Source organism: Protopterus annectens, chromosome 6.part0 (assembly GCF_019279795.1).
Source record: "Protopterus annectens isolate FY-2018-M chromosome 6.part0, PAN1.0, whole genome shotgun sequence".
In the NCBI taxonomy this organism is placed as follows: Eukaryota; Metazoa; Chordata; order Ceratodontiformes; family Protopteridae; genus Protopterus; species Protopterus annectens.
In genome coordinates this window covers 1164785346-1164806059 of record NC_056737.1, presented here as the reverse complement: position 1 = coordinate 1164806059, position 20714 = coordinate 1164785346, and the positions used below count along the sequence as shown (strand labels likewise).

Genomic DNA, 20714 nt, shown 5'->3' with positions numbered 1-20714 from the left:
TGTAATATATCGGCCATTCATTTTACAACAGTTTTTATAATTTGAGATTTTTTTTTTCTTACGTCACACAGCCCCAAACAGCACACCAGCAACCAATGCAGTCACCATAAAAGATGCGGTGTATTTTAGATGTGATGGAACAAGCAAAGTAAGGCAATAAAGGATGAACTCCATTTCACTATGTGATCCCTGACTGCTCTTTTTCAAAGTAAATCATTTTTTTTTTAAATTAATTTATTTATTTTAAGTACCCAAATGTAACTTGCACTATTCTAGGTTCCACTAAAGCAAACTGTTTTTAGTAAAAACAACCTTTTCTAACCAGTCATGCTTACTCACCTTTTTGACTAAATTATCTCCCGACTTCTTTCTCAAACTTCCCCAGGTTGACTTGTTTGTTTTATTCTGCCGAGTGGATAGGTACACTAAACTTGTGTTTGTTCTACAGCTGAAGCTGATGAAGTTAAGAATCAAATAACTAGGTCTGAAGATTCTATTACTGATGCACACATCATGCCACTAAAAGACCTCCATTCCGCTTCTGTTGTCAAAAAAACTACAGAAACGCAAGTATGAAAATGAAATCAGGCGAGGCGGGCAGGCTCTGACAAAGTTGACTATTTCCTAAAATAATAATGCCAAGTTCTCTGCAATCTGAAAAGAAACAGCTTATAATGACTACAGCTGAAAAGTAAATGAACAAGGTCTGGAACCATACAAAAGAAAAGTCACCCCAGTCTAGAGACTAGTAACTTCCAATACAATGTTCACTCTCAGTAAAGTGTTTAACTAAAAGCGTTTTTTGTTGCTGTTTAAAAAAAAAAAAAAAAAAAAAACTTGCCTTGTGCCTGCTCTAAGCATTTTGATTGTCTCAGTTTCTGATGTTGCCATTTCTTAAGGAATACTATCCAACTGTCCAACACCTCTAAGGTTTAAATATGTCCCGCATCTCTTGACCTTCCCAGCAATTATCTTCAAAATGAGACCTCTTACATTCCCTATCACTCATTTTTTGAGAAAGAGTACCCCCATTTGGATTTTCAGGACTCCAAAGAGGTACTTAAAATGTTTCAAACATATCTCCAACCTATACATTTTCTCTTAGGGTATACAGCGTTGGCTCTAGTAATCTTACTAATACATGGATTTTGGAAAAGATTAACCAACATTTTGTTGCCCTCCTTTGTAACAACTCCATTCTGTCACTGTTTTGGCAAAATGAGTTCTCCACAACTGCACATAAAACTCCAGGTGTTTATATATATGTACAACAAATGAAAAGTTAATACATGTGTACAGCTGGGGTACATTTTAATCTACATGTAGGTCTGACCATCATGATTCTGGTAGCTTAGAAAGTACAGTTGTGTACCTACCATAAATGTAGATGTTCGAGTGTATTCACTGTTGCAGTCATTACTCTTGGGGTTATCCTGCTGACAAGCTACCCGCAGTCAGCCTGAATTCCAAAGTCTTGGTCCGGCGTCGGTTGCTGTCGCCTCTTCCTTGACATCAGAGCGCCAGGGGTATAAAAGATGCAGCCGACGCTATTTTCTTCAGTTTTTCTTGCCCCAGATGTCAGGTGCCCCCAAAAGGTTAGGCTAAAAAAATTATGCCAATAAACATGCATACACTAAAGTAAACATTTCCTTCATCTACAAGCAAATACACCACATAGGTTGTATAGAATAGAGATGTACAGATAAGACCCAGCAAAAGAAAGGGGGATGGTGGGAGGGTAACCTGGACTGCAACAGTGAATACACTCGAACATCTACATTTATGGTAGGTACACAACTGTACTATGTTCATCGTGTTTCACTGTTGCAGTCATTACTCTTGGGTTGAATCCCAAAGCTGAGGATGGGTGGCTGTGGCTAAATAGGATTAGGAAAAGCTATGAGGCCCTGCAGAACTGCAGTGGCAAAGCCTGCTCTGAATTTAGAGTAGAGAGGTAAGTGGTAGTGCTTTGTAAAAGTGTGCACTGAACTCCAAGTTGCAGCATCTAAGATGTCTTTAGTTGGTACTCCTCTGAGGAAGGCTGCTGCTCTGGTTGAACGTGGCCTAATGCCCTTAGGCACTGATTTGCCATGTTGTGAGTAGCAGAAATGAATGCAATGGCCTATCCATTCTGAAATAGTCTGTTTTGAGATAGCCTTTCCTTGTGATCCTGCAGCATATGCCACTAAAAGTTGCTCAGTCTTTCTGAAAGCTTTAGTTCTGTCCAAGTAGAAGCGTAGCTGTGTAAGTCCAAAGAATGCAGAAGTCTCTCACCCTTGTTCTGTGGGTTTGGATAAAAGGTAGGCAAGTGAATGGTTTGGGTAAGGGCCACACTGGACACCACACCTTAGGCATAAATGTCGGGTTTGTCCTCAGAGAAACCCTGTCTGGATAGAAAATGATAAAATGTTCCACACAGCCATGAGTGCCTGTAACTCTGAGACTCGTCTTGCAAAGGTTATTGCTAGGAGCAGAGCTGTTTTCCAGGATAAGAATTTTATATCAGCTGTTGATGCTGGCTCAAAAGGAGGCAGTGTGAGTTTTTCCAAAACATAATTGAGGTCCCATGCAGGTATTGGTGCTCTCCTTGGAGGTCTTATGTTTTTGGCCCCTCTGAGGTACTGCCTTATTAAAGGATGAGAAAAGATAGGTGGTTCCATATTGTAATGGGCTGAAATGGCAGACGCATGGATCTTAATTGATGAAAAGGATAGGCCTTTGTCCAGCATCTCAGTTAAGTATTGTAAAACCTGAGGAATATTTGGTACAGACGTGTCAATTCCTTGTGCCTGGTTCCAAGCACAGAATCTCTTCCATTTTTCTGCATAAGATTTTCTGGTACTGGGCCTCCTGGCCTCCAAAATAACATCCATCACAGCTTTGGAGAGAGGAGTGTTGTGAATGGCTACATTATCCGCCATGCTGCCAGATTTAAGGTCCTGAGTTGGCTGTGCAGGATCTGATTGTTTTGTTGGGTCAGTAAGTGAGAAATTTGAGGCAATGTCCAGGCTGGACCTAGAGACAAGTTCTTTAGGATTGCGTACCAGTACTGGCGTGGCCAGTCTGGGGCAATCAGTATTATATTTGGCTTCTCTTGTCTGACCTTTAGGAGTACCTTGGGGAGGAGAGGCAGTGGAGGAAAGGCATATACTGTTAGGTTTTTCCAGCTGAAGGATAAGGCATCCACTTTCCATGCTTGCTTGTGATAAGTCTTTGTGCAGAATCTCTGTAGTTGGCAGTTGTGAGGGGAGGCAAATAGATCTATGTCTGGGTATCCCCATTTCCTCGTTATCATGCTGAAGACTTGTGGATCCAGTTTCCACTCGTGGGGATCCATGAGGTTTCTGCTTAGTTCGTCTGCCAGAGTATTTATCTTTCCTGGCAGGAATTGTGCTTGCAGGTGAACTTGATAAGTCAATGCTGTGTCCCACAAAGTCGTGGCTTGTCTGCAGAGGGGGTAAGAATGTGTGCCTCCCTGCTTGTTTATGTACCACATGACTGCAGTATTGTCCGTCTTTATCAGTAGTTGTTCTGGATGAAGTAGATCCTTGAAAGCTGTCAGGGCATTCTGAACAGCTAGCATCTCTTTTTGATTGATATGAAGATGCATCTGGCTTGCGGGCCATGTGCCCTGAATACATTTTCCTGCCATGTGGGCCCCCAGGCACAATCTGATGCATTCGTTGTTAGTGTCTGCCTGGCTGTGGGTAAGGTGAATGGCTGTCCCTTGTTGAGGTGACAGGCCTGTTCCCACCATCGAAACTCCTGTTGCAGGCAGGGAATAAGGGTAATTAATGTTTCCAGGCTGTGGCAATGTTGAGTCCAAACACGTTTTAGATACCATTGTAATTTCCTCATATGCAGTCTGGCATATGGAATTAGCAGAATGCATGATGCCATGAAGCCCAAAGCCTGCAGAATTTTTTTTGCAGATAACTGGGTCTTTGTTGCCAACATTTTGAAGTAAGAAGTCAGTTGCCTTTGTTTGTCTGGCGTGAGATAAGCCATCTGGGCAGTAGTATTTAAGCTTGCACCCAGGAATATTATCTCTTGAGAGAGTACTAGTTTTGATTTCTTTTCGTTTACTGTGTACCCTACACAAATTAGTAATCTTTTTACAAATGCCAGATGCTTTAGTAGAATGTCCTTGTTCTCTGCTTGAATAAGGCAGTCGTCCAAGTAAGGATATATTTGAATTCCTCTTTGTCTGCAAAATGCAATTACTGGTGCCAGGCATTCTGTGAAGACCCTGGGCGCAGTAGATAAGCCAAAGGGTAGTGCAGAGAATTGGTAGTGCATTGATCCAGCTATGAAGCTGAGGTATCTTCTGCAAGATTGCCTTATTGGGACATGCAGGTATGCCTATTTTAGGTCCAAAGTTACAAGCCAAGCCTTCTTGCCCAGCATGGGCAGAAGCTGCTGCAGAGTCAACATTTTGAATTTTGGAACGTCCAGAAATGTGTTTAGAATAGACAGGTCCAGTATTGGTCTCCAGGCTTTGTCCTTTCTGGGTACCAAGAAAAGTCTCAAGTAAAAACCTTGTCCCTGCTCTTGCTGTGGTACTCGCTGAATGGCCCTCATGTCCATGAGGGATGAAACTTGTTTTTGTGCCTCTGCCCATTGATTGTGTGGCAGGTCTGGCATACCTCTTGCCCTTGGCAGGGTGTGAAAGTGGAACCTGTAGCCCTGAGACACTATGTTCAAGACCCATTTGTCCTGGGTGATCATGTGCCAATTTTGTGAAAAAAGTGCTAGTTTCCCCCCTAAGGGGGCTGCCAAAAGATAAGTGCTTGGTGCTGGCAGAGGAAAGTCATTGGGACTGTTTCCTGTATGGCTGTGATTTGTCTTCTCCGTTTTTGGACGTAGAAGCACCCCATTGTTTAGGCCTGTATGAGCCTTGGGGCTGGGATCTGCCTCTGGGGCATCTGTATCTGCCTCTTTGTGGCCTGTCTGACACTGGAAAGGACCAATTCTTTGTAGGCCAGTTCCTGCTAAATCTGGGTGGCTGCACCTGTAAGAAATCCTTAATGGTCTGCATAGATTTTGCTTTGTCCTCCATTTTCTTCAACACCTCTTCTGCTTTGACACCAAAGTATCATGCTGTAATGGAGCATCTAATAATTTTGCTTTAACATGATCAGGCAGATTCTGTTCGCTTAACCAAGCATGCCGCCTAATGACTGAACCCGTAACAGCGGCCCTGCAAGAGGCCTCCAGAGAATCAAAACCACATTGCAAAGTATGCTTTCCTATTTGTTCAGTTGCATGCAATAAATCCTGCATTTCCTTGTTTTCTGCACATTCAGAATTTGTTAACATTTTCTGTTTAAGCAGTGACATTAAGTATTGCTGATATTTAAGCATATGAAATTGACAATTTAAAGCCCTCACAGCCAAGGTAGCAGAAGTGTAAACCTTTTTCCCCCATCTGTCCAGTGCCCTTGAATCCTATCAGAGGGGATAGGGTTTTTTGCAGTGGAAGCCTTGACCCCTTTGGGACCCTAAGAAATAGTTTCTGGGTCAGCAGCAGGGTTTTTATAAGGAAATTTATGTGAATCTGGAACCCTGTAGTATCTGTTTGGCTTAACAGGTGCAGGGGGTAAAGATTCAGGAGACAGGCCGGACTCTGAAAATACATCATCTACAATGTCTAAAACAGGAGGGATAGCAAGAGGCCTGTGCTGAGGTAGTAAAAGAAAGTCTCTGAGCCTTTTCTTAGATTCTGAGTAGTCTTGGCTCTCCCAGTGGAAGTGCTCCCTAATGGTATGCAGGGTTTCCCCAAAAGAATAATCCTCAGGAGGGGAGGCTGAAGGGATAGATTCTTCAGCATCGGAATCCTCATAGGGAGGGAGAGAGTATTCCTGTTCAGAAGAGGAGTCACAGGAAATGGAAACCTGATCTGAAGATTCATATTCTGTCTCTTGCCTAGGCCCCTTATCAGGAGGGGGATGGGAACCCCTAATCAAAGTTATTAGGTCTTCGGACATTTTGAGCATCTGTTTTTTAGGCATGGAGGCCTGTCCATGGACTTGCTGCACTTGTTTATTTGTCTTTAGTGGTGCTTTAGTCTTTGCCTTTGAAGATATAGTCGGTTTTATATACAACTGTGTAGGCCTGAAAACACCCTCAGAAGCCGATGCCTACTCAGCGGCTCCGGACCCATCTGAGGGAATATTTTCCAAGTGTCCAATACCTTGAGTTTCCAGAGGCCTAGTCTGCTCCACGTGGGAGTCGGATGCAGCCTGCAGCTCTGAGGTAGTGGGCGTCAGGGGCTGCGAAAGTGCCTCACTGAGAACCGGCGAACCAGTGACTGGCTTAGAAGAAGCCTCTTCAGTTTTGGACCTCGGATGCCTGTCCTTTTCCTTGCGTTTCTTGTGAATTGCGGTAGTCGCATGACTATCCAACGACATTGTGTAATTAAATCTTTGGCCAAAGTAATGAAATGCAAAATCGTATCAACGCTTAATAGTGCGTTGGTTAAATCTAGCACAAAACCTGCAATTAGCAACGTCGTGATCAGGGCCTAGGCAAGGAATACAATAAGAATCTAAGTCCTTATGAGGTATTTGCTTCCCACAAGAAATGCAATTATTAACTTTTTCTGACATCGGTCTGGAGCAAGAAAAAAGTTTCCCCAACGGGGTACTTAGCTTTAAATGAAGACTTCGGATCTGAAATTCAAACACGAAAATCTCAGGAGTAGACCAACCGGCCACTTGCGAACTGCTTCTGCTTCAGGCACCGTGCGGCAAGAAAGACTGAAGAAAATGGCGTCGGCTGCATCTTTTATACCCCAGTCGCTCTGATGTCAGGGAAGAGGCGACAGCAACCGACGCCGGACCAAGACTTTGGAATTCAGGCTGACTGCAGGTAGCCTGCCAGCAGGATAATCCCAAGAGTAATGACTGCAACAGTGAAACACGAACATCACAACACTTTCCCAGATCCCCAAACTCTACCACTGTATAAAGAAAGTACAGTTGTGTACACTTGCCATAAATGTAGATGTTCAAGTATTCACGGTTGCAGTCATCACACTTCGGTTATCTGCCTGCAGGTAACCCTCAGTTGGCCTGAATACCAGAGTCTTGGGATTTCTGCGTCAGATGCTGTCGCTTCTTCCATGATGTCAGGTCGCCAGGGGGTATAAAACAGGCAGCTGACGCCATTACATCAGTTTTTCTTGCCGCAAATGTCAGGAGCCCACAAATAAGAAGCTAGTATATGGTGGGAACACCAAAAAGTAAATGCCACTGCCAGTAAAAATGGCCACAGAGTGGAGAAGTAGAAAGGATAGAGAAAACCAGGGGGCTGGAGGGAGGGAAGCCAGGACTGCAACAGCGAACACACTCGAACATCTGCATTTATGTTAAGTGTACACAGCTGTACTATATGCTCCGTGTTTCACTGTTGCAGTCATCACACTTGGGTTGATTCCCAAAGCTGAGGAAGGGTGGAGGCAGTCAAGAAGTGTTAGGGCTGGCTAGCAAGCCTTGTAAGACTGCTGTAGCAAATCTAGCTCTGGATTTAGAAAAAATCTTGGTGAAGGTGTGTACAGAACTCCAGGTTGCAGCTTCCAGAATGTCCCTGGTAGGGACTCCCCTGAGAAATGCTGTAGAGGTGGAAGTAGGCCTAGTGGAATGTGGTCTGATCCCCTGTGGGGTAGGTTTTCCATGGTGCTTGTGGCAGACATGGATGCGGTGTGCTATCCATTTAGAAATGGTTTGTTTTGAAATGGCCTTGTCCTCTGCCCCTGTAGCAAAGCTGACTAGCAACTGGTCAGATTTTTCTGAAAGGTTTAGTCTTGTCAAGGTAGAACCTGAGCTATCTGTGCACGTCCAAGGAGTGCAGGATCCTTTCCCCTTTATTCTAAAGATTAGGGAAGAAAGTTGGCAAATGGATGGATTGGTTTGGACTGGTTTAGAGCCACACTGGTCTCCACCTTAGGCATAAAGGACGTGTTAGTCCTGAGGAGAAACCCTGTCAGCATGGAAAATAATGAAGGGTTTCACAGCCATTAGCGCCTGTAACTCAGACACTCTTCTTGCTGAAGTTATGGCTAAAAGCAAGGCTGTTTTCCAAGAGAGGAATTTTAACTCTGCTGAAGCAGCAGGTTCAAAACAGGGAAGCATGAGCTTTTCCAGTACAAAGTTAAGGTCCCAAGCAGGGGTGGGTGCTCTCCTAGGGGGCCTTAAGTTGTTAGCCTCTCTCAGGAACTGTTTGATGAGAGGGTGAGAAAACAGAGGTGACTCAGTATTATAATGAGCTGAGATGGCAAAGGCATGAATCTTACTGGAGGAGAAGGATAGGCCTCTGTGGAGTAGCTCTGCTAGGTAATCCACGATTAGAGGTAAGGAGAGCACTGCTCTGTCCCTTCCTTGAGACTGATTCCAAGGACAATATCTTTTCCAATTTGCAGCATAGGATTTCCTAGTACTAAGCCTTCTGGCTTCAAGAATGATGTCCAGCACTTGTTTGCTGAGGGTTGCTAGTGGTGTATTCAGGGGATAAGCCAGGCTGCAAGCTTTAGGGTTTGCAACTGTGGATGCAAAATCTGTCCCTCCTGCTGAGACAGCAGGGTAGGAGTCTGGTGAAGGTGCCAGGGTGACACTGCTGTCAGACTGCGTAAGAGTGGGTACCAGTGCTGACATGGTCAGTCTGGAGCAATAAGAATGGACCTTGGCCCGTCCTGTTTGATCTTGAGTAGTACTTTTGAGAGGAGGGGCAGAGGGGGAAAGGCATACATTGAGAGGTTTTCCCATTGGAAAAACGAAAATTTCAGGTAACGGTCGACCGGCACTTGCAAACTGCTTCTGCTTCGGGCTCCTAGGCAAGAAAGACTGATGTAATGGTGTCTGCTGCCTGTTTTACACCCCTAACGACCTGACATCATGGAAGCAACAGCATCCGATGCAGAAATCCCAAGACCCTGGTATTCGGGCCGACTGAGGGCTACCTGCAGGCAGATCACCCAAGTGTGAGGACTGCAACAGTGAAACACGAAGAAAGTACAGATGTGTACACTTACCATAAATGTAGATGTTCGAGTGTATTCACTGTTGCAGTCATTACATTTGGGTAATCTGCTGGCAGGTTGCCCTCAGTCGGCCTGATTAACAAAATCTTGGGTCCTGCATCGGTTGCTGTCCCTTCTTCCATGACATCATGTAGTCAGGGGTATAAAACATGCAGCCGACGCCATTACATCAGTTTTTCTTGCCCCAGATGTCAGGTGCCCCCCAAATGGGGAGCAAAATATATATATAAATATATAATGAAAAACACAAAGATATACCTCCAAAGAAAAGCAAATACACCAAAAAGGCTTTTAAGCATAATAAAAGAAAAAAGAGGTATAGGAAAAGAAAAACAGGGGGCTGGTGGGAGGATAACCAGGACTGCAACAGTGAATACACTCGAACATCTATTTATGGTAAGTGTACACAACTGTACTATGTTCTTCGTGTTTCACTGTTGCAGTCATTACATTTGGGTAGATTCCCAAAGCTAAGGTTGGGAGGATGAATTTCTACAGGGTTAGGACCAGCTAAAAGGCACTGCAAAACAGCAGTGGCAAAGCCAGCTGTGGATTTAGAAAGAATTGGTAAGTGATAATGCTTGGTGAAGGTATGAACTGAACTCCAGGTAGCAGCTTCTAGAATATCCCTGGTAGGAACACCTCTGAGAAAGGCAAGTAGATACAGCCCTGGTGGAATGAGATCTGATCCCCTGGGGGATAAGTTTTCCATGGTGCTTATAACAGAAATGAATACAATGGCTTATCAATTTAGAAATGGTTTGCTTTGAAATAGCCTTCCCCTCTGCCCTTGCAGCAAATGCTACCAGCAGTTCAGATTTTCTTCGAGATTTAGTCCTGTACAAGTAGAATCTGAGTTGCCTGTGTACATCCAATGAATGCAGAATCCGCTCTCCCTTGTTCTGCGGATTGGGAAAGAAAGTTGGCAAATGATGGACCAGTTGAGAGGGTGGCCTAATAGTTAAGGTGTTTGCCTTACAAATACAAGGTGCAGGGTTTAAGTCTCACAAGGGATTATTAGCTAGGCTTAAAATGGCTCGCAAGGGCAGTTAGCCTACTACCAACCTACAAGACCTACAAGATTAAGAGCCACACTGGATACCACCTTGGGCATGAATGATGGATTGGTCCTGAGTGACACCCTGTCCGCATGAAAGATGATGAAAAGGCTCCACTGCCATAAGGGCCTGTAATTCAGAAATCCTTCTAGCTGAAGTGATTGCTAAAAGGAAGGCTGTTTTCCAGGAAAGAAATTTTAAGTCTGCAGTTGCAGCTGGCTCGAAAGGAGGTAGAGTGAGTTTCTCCAATACAAAGTTAAGGTCTCAGGCAGGGGGTTGGAGCTCTCCTGGGTGGTCTCAAGTTTTTGTCCCCTCTGAGATACTGCTTTAGAAGAGGATGAGAGAAGGGGGGGGGTCTGTGGTGTAATGAGCTGAAATGGCTGAGGCATGAATCTTTATGGAAGAAAAGACAAGCCCTTGTGAAGCATCTCAGTTAAGTATTGCAAAATCTGAGGTAAATTGGGCACTGCTGTGCTCATCCCTTGAGATTGATTCCAGGCACAGAATCTTTTCCATTTGTCAGCATAAGATTTTCTAGTACTAGGTCTTCTCGCCTCCAAAATGACATCCATCACAGGTTTGCTGAGGGATGCTAAGGGTGAATTTAAGTGATTAGCCAAGCTGCAAGATTCAATGTTTGGACCTGAGGATGCAGAAAATGGTTCTCCTGCTGAGACAGTAAGGAAGGTGTCTAAGGCAGGTGCCATGGAGAAATGTGTAACACACTGCGCAGGAGTGGGTACCAGTGTTGGCGAGGCCAGTGTGGAGCAATCAAAATCATTTTTGGTTTGTCCTGTTTGACTTTTAGTAGAACTTTGGAGAGCAAAGGCAGAGTGGAAAAGGCACAGACTGTTTTTTCCAGCTGAAGAAAAGAGCATTCACTTTCCAGGCTTTTTTGTGATGAGTTCTTGTGCAAAATTTGTCCAACTGGTAGTTTTGGGGTGAGACAAAAAGATCTATGTCTGAGCTCCCCCATTTGTATGTCAACATGTTGAAAATCTGTGGTTCCAGTTTCCATTCATGAGGGTCCATGAGATTTCTGCTTAGTTCGTCTGCCAGAACATTCTGCTTTCCTGGCAGGAATTGAGCTTGTAGTTGTACTTGGTAGCTCAAGGCCGTGTTCCACAATGCCATGGCTAGTCTGCAGAGGGGGTAGGAATGTGTACCCCCCTGCTTGTTTATGTACCACATAACCGTGGTGTTGTCCGTCTATCAGTAATTGTCCTGGATGAAGACAGTCCTTGAAGGCTGTCAGTGCATTCTGTACAGCTAGCATTTTTTTTTGATTGATATGAAGGTGCATTTGATTTGGGCTCCATTTGCCCAGAATGCACTTCCCGGCCAGATGAGCCCCCCATGCATAGTCTGATGCGTCTGTAGCTAGTGTTTGGGCGGCAGGGGGTGGTGTGAATGGCAGTCCCTTGTTTTGGTGGCAGGCCTCTGCCCACCATAGAAACTATAGGCGCAGGCAAGGTATGATAGGAATCATGGTTTCCAGGCTGTGACAATGTTGACTCCATAAACTTTTTAAGTACCACTGAAGTTTCCTTATATGCAGCCTTGCATATGGAATTATAAGAATGCATGAGGTCATGAACCCCAAGGTTTGCAGTATTTGCCTTGCAGACAGCAGGGTTTTTGTAGCCACCTGTTTGATGTAAGTCACCAAATGAATTTGCTTTTCTGGCGTAAGGAAAGCCATCTGGGCAACTGTATTCAAGCTTGCCCCCAGGAAAGTAATTTTTTGAAAGGGTACCAGTTGAGATTTCTTTTCGTTTATGGTGTACCCTAGACAGGTTAGAAGTCTTTGTACAAATGCCAGATGTTTAAGAACAATGGCCTGGTTTTCTGTCTGAATTAGACAATCGTCCAAGTATTGATATATATGAATATTTCTTTGCCTGCAAAATGCGATCACTGAAGCCAGGCACTTTGTGAATACCCTAGGTTCAGTAGACAAGCCAAAGGGCAGTGCAGATAACTGATAATGCATGCAGCCTGCTTTGAAGCGTAGGAATCTTCTGCAAGATTCCCTGATTGGGATATGCAGGTAAGCCTCTTTTAGGTAGAGAGTTGCCAACCAGGCATCCTTGCCAAGTATAGTAAGTAACTGGTGAAGAGTCAGCATCTTGAATTTTGGAATGTCCAGAAAGGTGTTTAGAGTAGGCAGGTCCAGAATTGGACGCCATGACTTGTCTTTTACTGGGTACCAGGAAAAGTTTGGAATAGAAACCTTGTCCCTTTTCCTCTTCTGGTACTTGCTGAATAGTCCCCATGTTTAGGAGGGAAAGTACTTGTTTCTGAGCCTCTGCCCACTGATTTGGGGGCAGGTCTGGCCATCCGTTTGGACTTGGCAGCATGTGGAAATGAAATCTGTATCCCTGGGACACTATATTTAAAACCCATTTGTCCTGGGTTATAAGTTGCCAGTTTCTTGAATGAAGAGTCAGTTTTTCCCCAAAGGGGTGGCTAAGAGGTAAGTGCTTGGTAATTTCAAAGGGAAGTCATTGAGACTGTTTACCATAGGGTGGTGCCTTGCTGTTTCCAGATTTGGAAGTGGAAGCACCCCATTGCTTAGATCAGAAAGTCCCTTGGGACTGAAACCTGGTGGTTTTTGTAATGTCTGGGTTTGGCTGTAGTGGCTCTGGAAGGAGCTGGAAAGGGAAAGTTCTTAGTAGGCCAATGCCTACTAAATCTAGGGGGTTGCACTTGTAAGAAATCTTTCACAGTTTGCATAGATTTAGCTTTATCTTCCATCTTTTTTAGAACTTCTTCAGCCTTATTGCTAAATAAGTGGTCCTGCTGTAAAGGAGCATCCAAATGTTTTGCTTTAACATGATCAGGCAAAGATTGCTCCTTAAGCCAAGCATACCTTCTAGGCACAGAGCCTGCAACAGCAGCCCTGCAAGAGGCCTCTTGTGTATTTTGGCTTATCCTGGTTAGGGGTTGCCACAGCGGAACTCCGGTCCACTAATGTTTGGTAGTGGATTTTTACGTGCCGAGTTACCAGCCCTGACGCACAACCTTCAACGCGACGCCATTCACGCATACCTCCACACAGAAGACGCTCTAGCTGAGAATCGAACGGGACAACGTCTTGCTGTGAGGCGACAATGCTACCGCAGCACCACTACCGCGGGTCCCCTGCAAGAGGCCTCTAAAGAATCAAAACCACATTGCAAAGTATGTTTGCCAACTTGTTCAGCTGAATGCAATAAATCCTGCAAATCTTTATCCTCCACACAGTCAGAAATCAACATCATTTTCTGTTTAAGCAGTCCCATGATATGCTGTTGATATTTTAGCATATGGAATTGACAGTTTAAAGCCCTGATTGCTAAGGTTGCAAAAGTATAAACCTTTTTACCCCATCTATCCAGCGCCCTGGAGTCTCTATCATAAGGGGTAGGATTTTTAGCAGTAGAAGCCTTAATGCCCTTGGGCCCCTGAGAAATGGTTTCAGGGTCCGCAACAGGGTTTTTGAAAAGGAATTTGTGGGACTCAGGAACCCTGTAGTATCTGTCTGGTTTGCTAGGGGCTGGAGGCAAGGAATCAGGGGCCATACCGGATTCCGAAAACACATCAACAATATGTGGTACAGGTGGTATATAGCCAAAGACCTATGCTGAGGAAGGAAATCCCTAAGCCTCTTTTTGGATTCGGAGAAATCCTGACTTTCCCAGTGGAAATGCTCCCTTAAGGTATGTAAAGTTTCCCCAAAAGAGAAATTCTCAGGCGGAGAAGCAGAGGGAATGGATTCCTCTGCATCAGAGTCCTCATAAGTAGGTATGGACAAATCCAGATCATTAAAAGAATCAGAAGAAACGGAGTCCTGTTCAGAAGATTCATAGTCAAATTCAGTCCTAGGCCTCTTGGGGGGGGGGGGGGGTTGACTACCCCTGATTAGAGTAATTAAATCTTCAGCCATTTTGATCATTTGTTTTTTAGGCATATGGGCCTGAACATGTGGCCTGGGCTTCATTTTTTTAGACATAGATCGAGATTTAGGCCTTAGCACTGAAGTTGGAGCCGGTGCAATATGCAAGTCTGTAGGCCTGAATACACCCTCAGAAGCCAGTGCCTGCTCAGCAGCTCCGGAGCCATCCAAGATAGAGACATCCACGGGTTCCAAATGTGAAGCATCTCGCGGCATACCGGACTCCGAATGGGTCTCAGTAGAGGCTTGCGAATCAGAAGTAGCAGGTATTAGGGGCTGCAAAATTGCCCCACTGAGTACCGGCGAACTGGCGACTGGCTTAGGAGAAGTGTTGTCGGCAGTTTTGGACCTCAATTGTCTTTTTCTTTGCGTTTTTCGGAATTCCGGTAGTCAAATGGCTGACCGACATCATTTCTGGATAATTAAACAGAGAACCGATATATTTTGATGCAAAAATGTACCGATGACGGATAGTGTGCTGATTAAATAAAGCACAAAACCGACAGCAAGGTACGTCGTGGTCAGGGCCTAGGCAAGGAATACAGTACAAATGAAAATCCTTATGAGGTATTTGCTTCCCACAAGTAATACAATTATTAACTTTTACTGTCATCGGTAAGGAGCAAGAAAAGGTTTCCCCAACGGGGTACTTAGCTTGAAGTTGAAGACTTCGGTTCTGAAACTCGAAAACGAAAATTTCAGGAGTCGGCCGACCGGCACTTGCGAACTGCTTCTGCTTCGGGCACCGCGCGGCAAGAAAGACTGATGTAATGGCGTCGGCTGCATGTTTTATACCCCTGACGACTTGACGTCATGGAAGAAGGGACAGCAACCGACGCAGGACCCAAGACTTTGTTAATCAGGCCGACTGAGGGCAACCTGCCAGCAGATTACCCAAATGTAATGACTGCAACAGTGAAACACAATGAACATCACCCCCTTCTCTAGATCCCAGTTAGCCCACATATGGTACAGCACAAAAGCTCAGAACACAACACTTTCCCAGATCCCCAGACTCAACCACTCAACCAATGTATAAAGAACCCCTCTCCAGATCCCAGTTAGCCCACATATGGTACACCACAAAGGAAGAGTGCACAGAAGTCACATCACAAAAATGTCATTACCTGAAGGGAAGGTGAAGGAGGCTGGGGTTACAGACAATAACCACAGAACTGCATACCTATCGTTATGGGAAATGCATAACTGTCCTGATAGGAACTGGTCCATATTCATCTACCTACAGAACAGAGTAACCTGTAAAAACACTATTGGGTGGTTGCCCAACTGGACTGCATGCAACCAAAAAGCAGCTCTTGCAAACAGGAGATCCAAACTATATCTCATAAGCAAGAAAAAAGAAAGGGCAGATCCAGCCACAGGCTCTGTCTCTACTCTACCTCTTACTAAAAAGTATGAAGTCAGCAAAGACAGAAAAGCTTCATACCACTAACAAACGCTAGGATTACCATTAAAGCAAAACTTTCAAAACATGCCAAAGGTAGAGAACTGTATCTACCAATAACCCACAAGTAAAAGAGAGACAATAATATGTGAACAAATGTGTGACAATAGAAATCTTGCCACCAAGATCCAGACTCCAATTGTAAGACAAATCCTAAGAATAAATTTGACTGAAAGGATCAACACTAGTGCACAAACAGAATAGTAGGAATTAAGTCATCCGACGGAAACTGACTAGGCAAACAATGATAGTGTTTGACCAAATGCTAGGGCAGCAAAGAGAAAAATCCCAATCCTGAATGGAAGTGAACTCTGCAGTTAACTTTACCAACACAAGTAGAGGGATTGAGTTGGTTATCTAATGACTTCCAATATAGAGGGTGCTGAAGAAACTAGCATCAGTCAAAGCCAGATAGCTGGGACCAAAACTTTACTAGATAGACTAAATAAACCAGAACTGCAAGAAAGGCAGAGTTAAAAAAATGTGACAAAGTTACTCTTCAAGAAGGCAAGATACGTCACCATTCCCCAAGGCATACAGGGATAAAGCCCTGACTGCACCCCAGATGAGAAGTGTTAGACCTGCAGACCAGGCTGGGGAGGATGCAAATAAGCATCTGATGTTGGCTCTTCTTTCCTGGGAAGGGGGTGTCACGTAGCTTGGTTCATTGCATTGGCTGACATCACAGCACAGAAGTTGTAGTGTGTCCTGTGCTGTAAGCGATGTACTACTTGGTCTGGAGATTGCACATTAGTACTTCCCAAGGCAGAACATTCAGTCTGCTGAGGGGTGAGGAAAGGACAGTCCAAGGGAACTCCACACTGGTCTGCTCTCCTACACCAAATTCTTGCCTCCACTAGGGAACAAATGGGCTCAAGCTAATTGGGGAACAAATGGGCTAATTAGATGCAGGAAGCTGAGCCACAGAGCTGATCCTGCAGACCACAAAAAAAGAAGATACCCGATTTCAGGATAGAAGCAGAGGCTATGGAAAAAGCTCATTGAGGAGAAACGGAAGTAGACTGTTTCCTAAGTAATACAGCCAAGTTCTCTGCGATCTGAAAGGAAACAGCCTATAAAGATAATGACTACAGCTGAAAAGTAAATCAACAAGGTCTGGAACCACAGAACACAAAAGTCACCCCAGTCTAGAGAGATGCATACCTTCAGACACAATCTTATCCAGGGAAATGATGGGACTGGAAAACTAACACAGCCACATTCCTCAGAAATAGGAAAGAGAGAGGCTAAAAGTTAATGTCAAAGACAGTGGCTTTGACTATTGCCAAGTCCATTGTTAAGGAAGGACTGTTATATGTCCCAGGAACTATGGGAAGTGGAACAAGAATCTGATGGAAAAGGCAGAAAGTAATCAGCTGGAGAACCTACCAGCATCCACATGATCTAAGATGCCAGATGTTAATCCTGCTCAAAAAAAGGACACTGTCACCCAAACAATTTATTTCATGTGCCAACAAGAGTGAGCACTTAGGCTGATATAGAGCTGCTAAGAGGCCTGCCAACTGCACAAAGGGTTACTATACGGAAGATGGAAATTAATCCGAGGGACCTCCAATCCTCTCAAGAGTTGGCACATGAAAGCCCAACTCTGAGGGCTACAAAAAAAGAGCCCAGTGGAAAAATCAATAAGAAACAGTGACAACAAAGGTGAGGGACATCAGCAGAAACAGAAACAATGTAAGCAGCCTAGCAAAGAAAAGCTTAGAAGGGCTGCATATTCCAAAACACACATCCATCCGTGTGTGTGTGTGTGTGTGTACGTGAGCACAGACAGTGGAATGCAGAAATTCAGGAAGTTATGAAAAAAAAGGAGGGGTACAGGAGAGATCTAAATGATAGGCAAAGAAGTAATATTGGTTGGGTAACAAAAAGGTTAACAGAGACATCGTAATAAATAATTAAATCAGAGACATTCTACCAACTTCAGGAAAGGAAAGTGACTCAGAAGAGAGAAGCTCTATCAGTATGCAAGGAAATGACATTAACAAAAAGACAGTCTATAGATGCCATTTATAAACAGCACCAGCAACAAGTTACTCACCAATGCAAAACACATCAATAGAAGATGAAAGAAATACTTCAAGAAGCTTCTTAATGAAGAAAAAAACGCACAGATGTTGCACTACCACATGCACAGTATATGATGAAAGAGGAAGTAGACCCCACCCTAGAAGGAGCATGAACTGCTCTAAGGAAAATGAAGTCAGGGAAATCAGCAGCCTCTAACAGTCACAGCAGACATGATTAAGATGTTAGGTGTCCTAGGGCAGAAATGCATCTTGACGACAATCATCACAGTATGGACAGAGGGGTCCCCTTCAAATGCTCCACTCTGCAGAAAGTCGAAATGAATATGGTCGAGGCCATATATTCGACTTTTCAGAAAGTGAAACCATTTGTATGGTGATTGCGGTACAATGAGCATTAAATTTACCCTTTTCCCCACTGTAGTGTGATCTCATAGTTAATTTGCAGAGGGTGTCAGAGGTGCAGCCCCAACATGAGGGATGGGGGTGCAGGGAGGCTTTCCTTCCCCCTGCAACAAATTTAGATTTTTCCAGTTTTGTTGTTGTTGACTTTACGGAAAGTCAAATATATGGTCCTGACCCTACATCTTCAATTTTCCATGGACTCACTATCATACTCAGACAGACACAGGTACATCTTGGATGACTGTAGAATATGCATTCTAATGTCCGGCTACAAAAGAAAGCACAGCCATGTGAGAACTTACAATAAGAATAAATGCCCAGCTGAACAGTGTTCCAGTATTACTAACAGATAAGATATCCAGGCAAGGACAGCCGTACATCCAGTCAGCACACCAAAGCTTAGGCCCTTTCCTCTTGCTACATATGTCCAACACAGAACCTCATCCCGAAGGAGGCCAAAGGTACATAAAGGTGTCCAGGTGTGAATTACCTCAGGAATACCTTTGTCCCAGACCGAAGAATGCAAGCAGAAGTAGAAGCAACTATACACATTTATACTCCTCTCCTATCCTTTTTGACTTGTACATAAGAATCCACCTCAGCCAAAAAAGAAGAAATGAAGAAGGCAGGATGGGATGTAATACTGTAACAATAATCAGGGAGACATTTATTGTTATGGTAAGTTCTTACGCAATCACGCTACGTCCTTCTTTGGATCACTGTTGCAATATTACTAAGAGATGCGAGATTCTCAAAGCTGTCTATGAAGAAAGGGTGGCGGAAGAATGAGCCGAGTTACATTCTATAAGACACTGAAGGACACACCCAGCAAGCCCTGCTCTAGTCACAGAGAATACTTCAACTGTAGAGTAATTAGTGAATGTGTGAACAGAAGACAACGTTGTTGCTTCAAGGATAGATCTAGAATCCATATCTTTGAAGAAAGCCCCAGAAGAAGCTGCAGCTCTATTGAAAAGTGTTTCAAATGCAACCTGGAGTGGTTTGCCATGGATAGAATAACAAAAGGAAACAAACTTTAGTAATCATGTTAGAACTAGTCTGGTTAAAAACAGGAGAAACCAAGCTCTTGTCATAGAATGATACAAAATGCGGTTCAAATACCAAACTTTGGTTTTAGCTAAATAAAATCTGAGCTGTATATATATATATATATATATATATATATATATATATATATATATATATATATATATATATACACACACACATAAACGCACACACACATATACACACACACACACACACACACATATATATATATATATATATATATATATATATAGGGTGGGAGGTTGGCTTAATGGTTAGGGTATTTACCTTACAAACACAAGGTGCAGGGTTTGATTCTCACATGGGGTAATCGGTTAGGTTGAAAATGGCCCACAAGGGCAGTTAGCCTAGTACTAATATAAGAATCTATATATATCTATATATCTATATATATATATATATATATGTATACACAAACACATACACATACATATATATATATATATATATATATATATATATATATATATATATACGAGGAAAAGCAAGATTTTTTCTCCTTTATTTTGAGGAGAAGGAAAACAGTTAAGCAAGTTGATGGTCTAATTCAAACAGAGAAAGGTTGGAAGGATCATCCATGTTTCACTTCTGTTAAAGGGGCAGCAAAGTTACCTAAAATAGTTTTCCAAGTACAGAATTTAAGCGATGAAAATGTTACAGGTTCATAAGGAGATTGGGTATGCTTTTCCATGTCATAATTCAGATCCCAAGCAGAGGGGAATGGTTCTTCTTCGTGGTTTGATGTATAGGACACCATTCAAAAACTGACCTCAAAACAAGAGATAGAAAAGAATGCCACTCCAGCTTTGACAAATTCACATAAGAAAGTAAGACTATTAGAAATACCACGTTGAAAAGGGTTGTGATTCTTTTTATGGCATCATAAGGAAAATATTTTCCATTCAGAAACAAGATATCCTTGTGGATGGTTTTCCAGCTTCCTCAAACCTTAAGCACATCCTTCAAAGTGCTGCCTAAAAGGAATTAAAAATGTATAGGTTCAGAAATAAGTTGCTAGGCTAGCTGCCCATTTTCCCTTTTGGTGCTTGAAAAACCCTGTCCCATTTGGTGTTAGCCTGACCTTACTCATCCCATGACACAGGATCATAGGTAAGTACTAGGTTATCACACACAGAATCAGACTGAAGTTCTGTAGGTTAGGATGAATTAGAGAGTCATTGTTTTGTGTCGGAAAGCCCATCTTGTGAGGTAAATTGTGATGGCTGCCCCTAGCCAAGTGAGGAGAAAGGGAAACATAGGCGGTCTCTGCCTAAAGGGAGTCACCAACATTTCTGGCCTGCCCTCCCTGATTTGAGAAGGACTTTTGGAATCAAAGGGAGAGTATACATACATGAACTTCCCCTTCAAAGAAAAATACATGGCTTCTGTTCTTCAAGCCTGAAGGCATGGCACTCTGCAGCAGAACAGCCTGAGCTGTCTGCTGTGTGAGGGGGTAAAAGGATCCACCCGGCGAGTACTCCACTAATAGAAAAATGCCAAGGACCTTTCTGTTCAGCATACACTCATGACAGTCTGCACTGGATCTGCCCCAAAACTCCACCAAATGTTCTTTTCAGATGAGAAATACAAAGCTTGAAGGAAAATGTGCTGAGCTGCTTTGTCCCAAGCAACCACGGCAAGTCTGCAGAGGCAGTACGACTTGGTGCCTTCCTATTTCATAGGTAGGTACTAG

At 43.6% G+C, this 20714-nt stretch overlaps 1 protein-coding gene across 1 annotated transcript in view; it reads right to left on the bottom strand.

The window, feature by feature from the left end:
• The window catches only part of PSMD14 (proteasome 26S subunit, non-ATPase 14), a gene marked incomplete at its 5' end in the record, with an annotated part of 1148793 nt that overhangs the window by 838392 nt on the left and 289687 nt on the right, over window positions 1-20714 (bottom strand).